This window comes from Glycine max, chromosome 9 (genome assembly GCF_000004515.6).
Source record: "Glycine max cultivar Williams 82 chromosome 9, Glycine_max_v4.0, whole genome shotgun sequence".
Taxonomy (NCBI): domain Eukaryota; kingdom Viridiplantae; phylum Streptophyta; class Magnoliopsida; order Fabales; family Fabaceae; genus Glycine; species Glycine max.
Genome location: NC_038245.2, coordinates 28595431 through 28607757, shown reverse-complemented (window position 1 = coordinate 28607757; position 12327 = coordinate 28595431).

Here is a 12327-nt window from a genome sequence, read left to right as displayed (position 1 = left end):
TCTTCGACAAATGAGATTAGAAATGTGGATAATTGTTGGTTATGCTTTCGTATACTAAAGGTTTTGTAATTATTATTGAATGAAAATGAATGGGGTTTAGTAAATACATAATGTACTTGCCGTAGCGGTTATTACTTATTGGAAACCGATTTTTAAGTGACATCTCTTCGAATATACTATTTAATAGTGTCACTATCAACACTTAATCAACAGTTAATAATAATAAAGATTTTATTCATTATATAAACTAATTTAAAATATTTAATATTGTTGTTGTGTATTAGTTGGGAGGCTTTTACACTTCCCGTAATCAATTGTTTATTAATTATAGTGCAATTTTATAATCATAATTACCTTTCTCACTTCCCAATTATGATTAGACTGCTAGAACTTTCTTCAGATATATTGTGCATTGGGAATTTACACCTGAGGACATTTATACTCTATATCTACTCAATTAATTATATGGATCTCCTATAATAATTACTATGTACTGGTTTATGGCCATAATATTATAAAGTATATTATAGCCATAATATTATAAAGTATAGGCATCCAGCATACCTGTATACGCACTAATTCCAAGAAGATCCATTGATCGGATTTTGTAAATGAGTATATGTCACCTTCATAACTACGTCAGCATTGATATGTGAAGCTTTAAATTCTACGTTTGTACTTGTCAACCTGCAAGTAAATAAAAGTATCACATTCCATATTAAAATTATATATTAAAATGATAATACTTATTTTTTGCTTATGAAAATAAAAGACATAAAATGTTCTGAACAAATTGAGTAAACGAATTTGAATTTGAGGACAATTTTAATTTAATTTTAATACAATGCATAAAAGAATTCAAACACCTGCATGTAAATAAAAGTATGACATTCCATATTAAAATGATAAAACTCAAGTTTTGTTTATGAAAATGAAAGACATAAAATGTTCTGAACAAATTGATTACACAAATTTGAATTTGACAACAATTTTAATTTCATTTTAATACAATGCATAAAAGAATTCAAACACAATAGAAAACGCTGAATGATTTCTATGTTTTCAAGTAGAATTAAAAGACATTAATGTTTGGTATTATGTTGTTAATCTTATATTCGAATTTCATTTTCAACAATTTTAAAGTTATTATTTTGTTATTATCATATTCTGCATTATCTATTTTTTACATTAACTCAAGGTTGATGCTGGTATAAGTTGTAACATCCATACAATTCATTCTTCATACATCGGTAATTAAACTTGTTCCACATCACAAAATACATCATAATCATGACCTAATTCTTTAAACCAAAAGGTTATATGACATGTCAAACATAACATACATACATCACTTAAAAGGTTATAGTTTTTTAAATGAAAATAACAACTAATTCCTCAACTTTTATATGCTTGTTGGTGGATAGTTCATATGTTGCGTATTCTTCACTGTCAAACTTACTACTTCCTTGCTGATCGGACATTCTTTTTGCAGGAGTTACAAAGGCAGTATTTCCAGGATCATATTCAGCTGACTGTGACAATGAAGGCTGTGTAACAATAAATATATTATTAGTAAATAACAATTATTAGTAAATACCAATAAATAAAAATACCAATACAATAATAATTAAAGTCATTGTAGCTAAAAACAAATAATATCAACAAATAAATAAAATGTCTACTGTAGGATGGTAATCTTGTTGTGATGAAGATGCAGCACCAATGGCCAGTGACCTGTTGCTTATACATTGTTCATCCTACAAGTAAGAATACATTGATATAAAAAATTATTTTTTTAAAATTACAAATTACACTGACATGGTCAAATTATTATTACCTGTAGACCTAGCGTGGATATCAATGATTGTATATGATGTTCCTGTTCACTAAAATCCAACACAAATGATTGGTGCATCTGTATACGGTATTTGAATCTGACAACCCAGGTTTTACTCAACAATTGATCAACACACGCAAGGAACATCTTGATCTCATCACCACTCTACAAATAAAAAACCATTTTAAATACACATTTGTGTTCATTGATCATTTTGTAATATAAATAACTTACCGCAATCAACTCTTGACGACATTCATCCGCAGTTTTACCAAATATTTTGATACATACTGCATCCCAAAAATGGAAGTTAGCCTTCTCCCCATTCTGTTCCATCTTGACAACTAACTTATACCTAGACCAACAGAAATTTGTTACAAAAAACAGTGAATGTGGATCACTTAAACAACAAAAATTCAAATTTATTTCAATTTCTATTTGGCGAAAAATACATGTTACCTTGGAATAGTGTGAGTAACATGGTTCTGGCACGAATGGCAGGCTGCACCTATTTTTAATTGACCAAAAGTGGTAGTACAGTATGGACAACTGTCATAACTCCCTGGTGTATCAATCATCACTTCATCGACGGTGCCAACAGTCAAATAGTAACAGTCCTAAATAAGTTAAATTCATTTTGAAAAATTATAAGAAATTAGAAATATCATAACAAAGTCCTCGGGTAACTGAAGATTAAGTTCATAACAAATTAGAAATATCATAATAGATTAAGTTCATAAAATGAATAAAATAATTTTAAAAAAATGACTTAAATAATAAATAACAATATTTGAAAATGATAATGACTCTCATCATTTTAAATTAACAATAGTTAATAGACTTACCTGTCGCAGACTCTTTATTTCACCAAAGCTTACTATTTGAGCATTATGCAAAAACTTATCTTGGCAATACTAGGTAGACTACGACTGAGAAACACCTCCCTCATCATCTAGACCGCCAATATAAAATGGCACACGTAAACTACATTAATGAAGAATATAAATGTATACCTGTATCAAACTGCTTATAAACCCAGCAATGAAATTAAAATCATTCATTGTACCTATCATGGAACTGTTGGATTTCTGCAATGTCACCATTCACATACAACTTCGAGCCATGCTTTATATTTTGTACACTGAGGGGATACTTGTCTACAAAAAATATAACGCTTATAATGCATTCATAAATTGAACTCAATCAAACATTTAATAGATGGAAAATCACTTAATACTCACCCTTGGGTTCTTTGATCCTAGCAAAAGTAAACATAACAACCAATGGCTTTTGCAGAAAATGGTTTTTCTCAATAGCATCATCCAGCTGAAGAGCATATTCCTCCCACACGGTCATGATGATCTCAGCATGACTATAACATATACATACATGTTGTGTCTCAACTGGGGTGGAATCACAAAATTAAATTTGATTAGAGATCACAGAATACTGCAGAGCTGGGTTAAAATTAAAAATACATGTTGCCTCTCAACTTGACAGTCACTCTGTATGCAGGATTAACTGTTTTGCGTTCAATCACTTCAGCAATAAGACCCACAACATCTATTTACATTACAAACACAGTAATGTCAAATTATGTTGAATATATTCATATTTATATATTTATAATTTACATACAATGGTGCATACCAAAAGGATAAATTCCATACCAACCAAAGTATCAGGTTTTGCAACGCCTAAAATTATATCAGCAAATGCAGTAATGGCATGAACATTGGGAGGAATCTCAGGTCTGTCTACCTCTTTGACAGACGTTGTCTTCACGAAATAAACCAAATATTTAATTGTACTCACTTTGTAGTCAGAATGAGTATCAACAACCTTGATGTTCTGAATAACATATGCACCACCACAACGCAGCTTGGGCTCAAATTCAAGGAACAATTCTTGCCATAGAGTTGCGCCAATCTTTGTACCCTGCAACAAATAAAAATGAGACTTGTCAGTTAACTAAAGTACAAAAACTTGTTAAACTGAAGAACATTTAAATTATCGTATGGTCCATCAACACCATCTCAATGGATTGTCGACCATTCTGCTTGTTAAGACGCCACATATCAGTGATTCGCACCGCTATCTTCCAAGTACCTTTCTTTGTATGCAGTTCACATATGAGGTTTTCTTTGTGAGACATGACTACAAATAAATTTATGTCAAACACATTATACACAGTTCTTAAGAAAATATAAGACAATTGAAGAACAAACCAGTAGGTATAGTCTTCGGCTTCTTGGTTATTCTTGGCCAATAGGAAACCAAATTAAAGAGGATTGAAAAAATAAAAGAGGGTTGACAAAATAAATGACAACACCAAAAAAAAGTACTAAAAGATGCACATTCAAGATCAACAAAGGTCCAAGCTTTTGTCTTCTTGGCCTGCGAAAAGTCATATACCATAACAAAAACGCATACACCGATATAGATCTGAAAAAACCAAACATACCAAACCAAGCCAAACAAAAATGAAGATCAAAAGGCAACAAATCTGGGTTTAGAAACGATAACATAATGATAAAATGCCCAAAGGTCTAAGCTTTTGTTTTGTTGTCCTGCAAAAACTCAAAAATAAAACAAAAATGTATCCACTGATAGACATGTGAATAATGGCAAACATGGACATCCATACAAAGTTTGTGTTGCAATAAATTACATAACCAAAAAAAGCTTATAAAGGATGGACAAGCATCATCAAAAATGGTTCACAGACAAAAATAACATTCTGTCTTCCGATAAATCAGAACACCAAAAAAACAAACTAAATGATACACATGCAAGATCAAAAGGCAAGACAGTTGGGGATAGAAAATGATAATAAACTGATTCTTTTCGCAACTGATTCAAAAATCAAACATGCCAAACATGTGAAACCAATCAAAAAATGACCCACGAAAAATCGAAAAGCTTCGTATAGGAAAAGATAAACTAATGATAAAATCAACAAAGGTCCAAGCTTTTGTCTTGTTGGCCTGCGAAAAGTCATATACCATAACAAAAACGCATACATCGATATAGATATGAAAAAACCAAACATACCAAACCAAGCCAAACCATTCATAACAGCAAATAAGGGACAACGTTGATATTCAAAACTCATCATACATGCCAAACCAAGCTGAAAACGAAAAACAAAAATGAGGAAGAAAGTGCACCTACGGTGAGTCCAACAAAAAATGAAAAGCGTGGAGAGCAAATCCAAATGGGAGACAATTCAAAAGCCACAATTGAAAAGGCACAATGGAAATGGAAAATGGAAAAATGGAAAGCGGCAAACAATGGAGACTGTGTAGCAATGGAAAGCATGAAACAATGGAAAGCGTGAAAAAATCAAAAACACATTGGTAACTGAACCGTCCACGCACAAAACGACAAAAATAATAAGTATATAGTGAAACGTTAGCCCTGCCAATGCCAAGTCAGCATTGTCAGGGCCTTGTTTGTATCATGATAGATGATCTATCAGTTCATAATGATTCACTAAAATAAATCGGTCGACTCTTTGTTTGTTTCGTCTCTTTCTCTATCTATTAGAGTTTAAGTTTATTGTATATTTTTTTATCAAATAGGGGTAAAATTTTATCTAATTTTTCAATCGAAGGTATATTTCAAAAAATTATCCAAAACGGGATAAGTCATAATAATTGTTTACGACTTCTAACTTAGAAGTGTGATTTTTTTCCGTGAATACACTCTTTCTCTCCTGTTTTTTTCCCAATATAATCACTTTGAAATTTAATTCCTAATCTACACTACTTTAGACTTTGTGTTTTGATTCACACCACTTTGCAAATAAACGTGGTCAAAGAGATCTTACAACTGCAAACTCAAATAAACTTAAATACACTCTCTCTCCTTTTTGTTTTTTTTTTTTAATTTAAAATATTATAAAATATAAATACTATATTATATAATTTTTTTAATTGGTTTTAAAATTACTTATTTGTTAAATTAAATTTTATAATTTTTTTAATTTTTTTAAAGAAAAACATATTATTAAATATGATTATTTTTGTTTTATTATTTAATTTATTTAACATATTTTTTAGGTGAATATTTTTATTTAAAATCTGAATTTCTAATATAATTATTTTTAATATAATTATATTACTAAATATAATTAGTTTGTTTATGTCATTAGATTTAATTAAAAATGATAAGACTTTTTGTTTTACAATTTATTTATAGAAGAACATTATATTGCATTATCAATAAAATACTTAAACAATTACACTTGACTAAGGAAAAACTTAAGATGAAGATATGTTAGGACAATTGTTTCTGTTATAACCATGTTGCCGGAAAATTCCACATTTTTTTCTACTTTCCTAATCATTTTCTTCTTCGTCCATCTCAGTAGGAATGTGAGTTGAAACGGGACGACCCATTGCAATCCTCTTTCTTCTTGGATCAAGACCCCACTGATTTCATTCATATTCTTGCCACATTGATTTGTGTGGCAGTAAACCAAAGGAGTTCTCGTAGACGTGCAAAATGTGTTGTAAAGTGAATAGCATCAGCACATAGTTCATGGGATTAAGATTTTACAGGTAGCCATGACGTGAGAACACGATAAGTGTTTAGCCTGATATTCACCACAATCACACTTTTGGGATTGTAACATTACTCTTAACCTTCCTGGTGGTCTGGCTGTTTGAAATGGGAATTGAGTTTTTATTATAATAAAAGTGTGATTGTGTCTGTCGAATTCATTTACAATGAGTGTATTAGATTCTTGTTGACAGTTATTCATTGCATCAGAGACGACTTCAGAATACTGTGAGCCGGAGTTGATCATTGTCTGAGTTTGTCGACCTCTAATAGCAAAGTGTTGTGCGGTCTTGAAATACGTCTCCTCAACCAACGATGACACCGGCATATGTCTTGTGCTTTTTAACATAGAATTAACAGACTTAGACAAATTGGTAGTCATATGTCCCCAATGTTTCCCCTCATTAAAGCATTGCACCCAATTTTGTTTAGGCAATTGATCAAGCCATTCAGCTGCACTTGGCTTATTCGCACGGATATCCCCAAGATGTCGCCATTGCATCTTCTCAGTGAATGCGTAACTTGTAAATATTCAATCAATCTATTACGTTATAAAATTTGATTGAAAGTAAAATTTAGCGAATAAATAAAATACATTTTCACCAGCCAACATGAGTGGTTTCTTTAAATGTTTGCAATTTGAGTTACCGCGAAGAAAGTTTTGTGCAATGTGGCACAGACAAAAGAAATGGGATGTGTCCTGAACCCATAAGTTAGTTAGGTTGTTGTAGGCACTTATAAATGAGAGAAATTTTAATTTGTGGAGTAACATGTCTTCTCAAATTCTTTAGAAAAAACCCCAAGCTGAAGTTGTCTCCCCTTCTACAATGGTGTAGGAAATCAAGAAGATATGGTTAGCTCCATCTTGTGCGGTAGCTATCAACAGTGTGGCCGGTATACTTCCCGTAAAGTCATGTACCATCTATTTGTACTATGGGTTTGCAATATTCAAAGCCTTTAATGCATGGACCAAATGACCAAAAGACACGTTTGCCTAGTACAATTTCTCTTCCCTCATACACAAATTCTGTTTGAGCAGCGACCACAGTCCCGAGAACACAAGATTGCAAAGCTCCCAAAAGTTTTGGCAGTTTGGCATGTGATTCTTCCCAGTTTCCATGAATCATCTCCAATGCTCATTAAATTTAAAACTAAATTTCCTCATGTTAAACCAGTAATGTTGTGCCATATATCAGAAGCAGAGATTTTCCTATGTTGACTAAAGTAGATATTCACGTTTTCAGGAAGGAATGTCCAAATGCATTCCTCTCATAGTGAGGTATTATTTAAATATCGTAATCTAAATCAAATCAGCTGTTTGGAACTTACTCAAATGTAAATTGTTATTGATCATTGAATGGAAGCAGCCCAATCAGTTTAAACTCTCAAGTCTAACAATTCAAAAGGATTGACCCTCTCGTATAACGTTCTTTTGCCCGATATAATTTCTCCTCCCTCATACACAGATTCTGTTTGAGCAGCGACCACAGTCCCGAGAACACAAGATTGCAAAGCTCCCAAAAGTTTTGGTAGTTTGGCATGTGATTCTTCCCAGTTTCCATGAATCATCTCCAATGCTCTTTGCTTTACTAACCATGTCTTCTTGTAGGATGGGGTATAATTCATGAATATTTTGATCTCTGCAATCAACGTCTTGATGGAGACGGTTGGGTTTGTTTTGACAATTGGTTGGATGATTTGTGCTATGATGTGTTTGTCGAGTTGCCAATGATCTTGTTCGAGCATTGGCACGAGACAAATGTGATGACCTCTGATACTCTTGATAATCCATTTGTTATGCCTCTTTGAATTGCATGCGCCTAAGCTCTATGTACAACCATTTTCATGTAATTTACACACGAAGTTTAGCCTTCTCTGGTCAGAGTAAATTGTTCTGCAGTCAAAATGATTTCTGATGTTGTATTCTTTGACTGTTCGAATACATTGTGCTTTTTCATCAAAGGTCATGCCAACCTCGAGTGCACCTATTGGTGGTTGTACATTATGTTGTTGCTGAACAAAATGGTGTCGATCAATGTAATGTGGTAGGTGGTCAATGTTCAAGTCTACTGGACACCTAGGTTGGAGATACTGCAATGGAGGTGACAGAGGTGTCGTTGGTCTGCCAACACCCTCGTCATCGCTTTGGTCATCGCTATCCTTATTGATGTGATCAAAGAACTGTTGATTCTCATCCTCACTAAAATCCTCCATGTTTTCATCATGAAATCGTATAATGGGATCTTCGTTAGCGATGGGATGTTCATTTCGGTTTGATGTTTGCATTTGTGGTTGTTATGAAGGTGGCGTAAAAGGATATGAAGGATGGTTTTTTTGGTCAAATGAGGTTTGTTAGGCATAAAAAAAAGATGGATTTTCAGATAATAGTTGTGTTTATGAAGTATAAATGTCAAAGGGGTCTTGTGTTTCTAGGTTGTTGTATGAAGATACTGGATTATTGAGGTCTATGTTGTTATACGGTAATTGTTGTGGAGGCGGTAGTTGTTGTTGTGGACATGAGGGTTGTGGTGATGATGGTTGTGGTTGAGGAATAAGGTCAGTAACATCATAGAATTCGACAAAATTCAATTGTGGATTCTGGAGAATTGTTTCCATCGCGCCTCTGAGATCGTCATTGTCTTGTAGTTGTGCTGAAATATAATGTATCTGACCCTGATGAAATGAAATAGGGACACGAAATAACAATTGAGCAACTTTTTCAGTTGCTCGAGTAGGGAGACAATTGTTTATTTTTCGAATGAATTGTGTAAATGCAATAGAACGACTAATGTAAATAAATATTGGATTCGCAGATGTGTACACCAATCCACGAACTGGGTCGTCTGCAATGTGACCATTGTGGTAAATGATGGTCAAAATTTATTTAGGTGGAGCCATGGTGGTGCTTATGTGATATGAGTGGAAATACTGTGACAGTTACAAATCGAGTTTTGTTTTGTGACAAAGTTATTGTGTGTGATATGTTGTTTTCAAATGGTGATATTATATATAGACTAAGAGTTAGATTGGAAGGTTAGGTGGCAAAGTTAGTTATGAGGGTTAGGTGGGAGCGATAAGTGGCAAAGTTAGGTAAAAGAGTTAGATTGGAAGGTTAGGTGGGAGGGTTAGGCAACAAAGTTAGTTACGAGGGTTAGGTGGAAGGGTTAGGTAGGATATTCAGTGCATGTGAGTGAACAGTGTGCAACACCACACATTAATGGGGTTGTCGGTGCATGTCGGTGCACGGGTCCATGGTTCACATGAATTAGAATCTTGATGCGTCACACTAGCACAGTCGTGTTAACGTGCTTTGGAATCTCGAGGCTTTACAAATTTGATTTGACGCAACTGTGCTTTGGAATCTCGAGGCCTTACAATGAGACAAATTATAAATGTGCTTTGGAATTTGGAGGCATTAAAATTAGATTGAGGGTATTTGTGTTCGGTTCACCGGTTCCAAGGAATAGCACCTCAAACTAGAAGCACAAAAAAAAAACTATGATTTGGACCCTTGATGCTTAAGTGCCCATGTTCTGCATTTTTTACAAATTATGTCGAACACATTAATGATATTTATGACACACTTTTTCTATGGTTTGAATGTCAAAGATTATATCGTGCACCAGTTCCATGGAATAACACCTCAAAATAGAAGCACAAAATCAAAAAAACTATGATTTAGACCCTTGCAACTATGCTTAAGTACCCATGTTCTGCATTTTTTTTTCAAATTATGTCGAACACATTAATGATATTTGTGACACTTTTTCTATGGTTTGAACATCAAAGAATCCAAAAAAATTATATCATGCACTAGTTCCATGGAATAACACCTCAAAATAGAAGTACAAAATCAATTATAATGGACTTCTACTGCATCAGTTATCAGGGATAAATCACAGTCGAAATTAACAGCACTCAGCAATTTGCACACATCTATAAAAAAATAAATGTCGCATAAGTAAAACTGACATGACATGAACAACTCAATTTTTTTCACTCTGATAATTATAATGGACTTCTGCTCCATCAATTATCAGGGATAAATCACACTCGAAATTGACAACACTCGGAAATTTGCACACGTCTCTAAAAAAAATGTGGCACCAGTAAAACTAACAAGACATGGACAACTCAATTTTTTTCACTTTGATAATTATAATGGACTTATGCTCCATCAATTACAATGGATAAATTACAGTTGAAATTGACAACACTTGACAATTTGCACTCGTCTCTAAAAAAATTAATGTCACACCAGTAAAACTGACATGACATGGACAACTCAATTTTTTTCACTTTGATAATTATAATGGACTTCTGCTCCATCAATTACTAGGGATAAATCACAGTCGAAATTGACAACACTCGGCAATTTGCACACGTCTCTAAAGAAATTAATGTCGCACCAGTAAAACTGACATGACGTGGACAACTTAGTTTTTTTTTCACTCAGTTGTTTTTTCCACTTTGCAATTTGCACATTATGGACCCTTGTAAATATGCTTAAGTGTTCATTTACCCATTCATCTAAATGCCCAGTTAACTAGTGACTCACCCAACTATAATCAAATTCTATAAATACCACTACAGCTAAAGACATTCGTAACAATTTCAAATTTTCATCTCAATCCCTACCAAAATGTGTCACCTAACTGCAGATGTTTGTGTTTACTACGATGACCAAATTTGCAATACTAATGAGGGCACCACCTTCGTTAGTAACAATACAAAAACTTTCATGGTCAACAAGACCATAACCTTTACACAATTGCTTGAACTTGTTCACCAAAAACTAAACATTGACCCCACAACAACATATCCAACATCTCCATTTTCGATGCCCTATATTTTTAATACACTCAAGCATAGAATGTACAACACCCTTCAACTAACCAACGGTCAATTAGTGGATGAAATCTACTACCAACAACCATTCATAGATGCAGGTCAACAATATTTTTTTCAATCTCTATAATTGAAAAATGATGATGATGTTTACACAATGTTAATGTGCAATGAGCAATACTCGTGTGTTGGCCCTATAAAATTATTATGTACCACCATTAGAACACCAAATGCTATACTCAACCTGCTTCAATCAACTATCACTCTTACTCATGATGCAATTATGTATTACAATGGGAAGTGGAACATACCACGTCAAGGTGGGTTTTTGGGTTACTTCTTTACTGGAACAAATCCAATAAGATTTGGCATTCCTTCGGGATGTAGCATGGACAAACTCAAGCAAGTTGTACCTATAGGGATTCCCCCTTATGGAATTCACGAATCACAATTGGTTAAACGATTGTTCTTTCGACAACCAGGTCATGCTAAGTATTCAGAAAATTTAATTGAATATGAAATAACAGAATTGAAAAATGACGAAGATGTGCTAAAGGTGTTAGTACAATCCAACTATTGAAAACGATTCTGCACAATAGAAATTTTGGCTACTTTTAACAAACCAGTAATCGAAATAGAAAAAGATATGTATCCTGTACAACATATTTCAAATCATCATTACTTTTGTCATATTTGCGTTGTAATTGTATTTTTTAATATGTTTCATTATTTTCGACTATAATCTCAGTTACGACACTTTGAAATTTTATGTCTATTGTATAAGATAGATGTATCAATTCTTATTTATGTCTTTTTTTACTGTGTTTTTTAATTTGTTTTAATACTACTAACTAATTTTCTTATTTTTTAATTAACGAACATAGCAAAAAAATATCAACAGCACATAAATTTAACTACAAAATTACATACAACGTAACTAACAAATTATACTCTAATTTTATCCATTTTTTTATTTTTCTTTATCTGTATATTTTTCTTTAAAAAAAATTAAAAACAAAATTATAAAATTTAATTCAATAAATAAGTAATTTTAAAAACAATTAAAAAATTATATA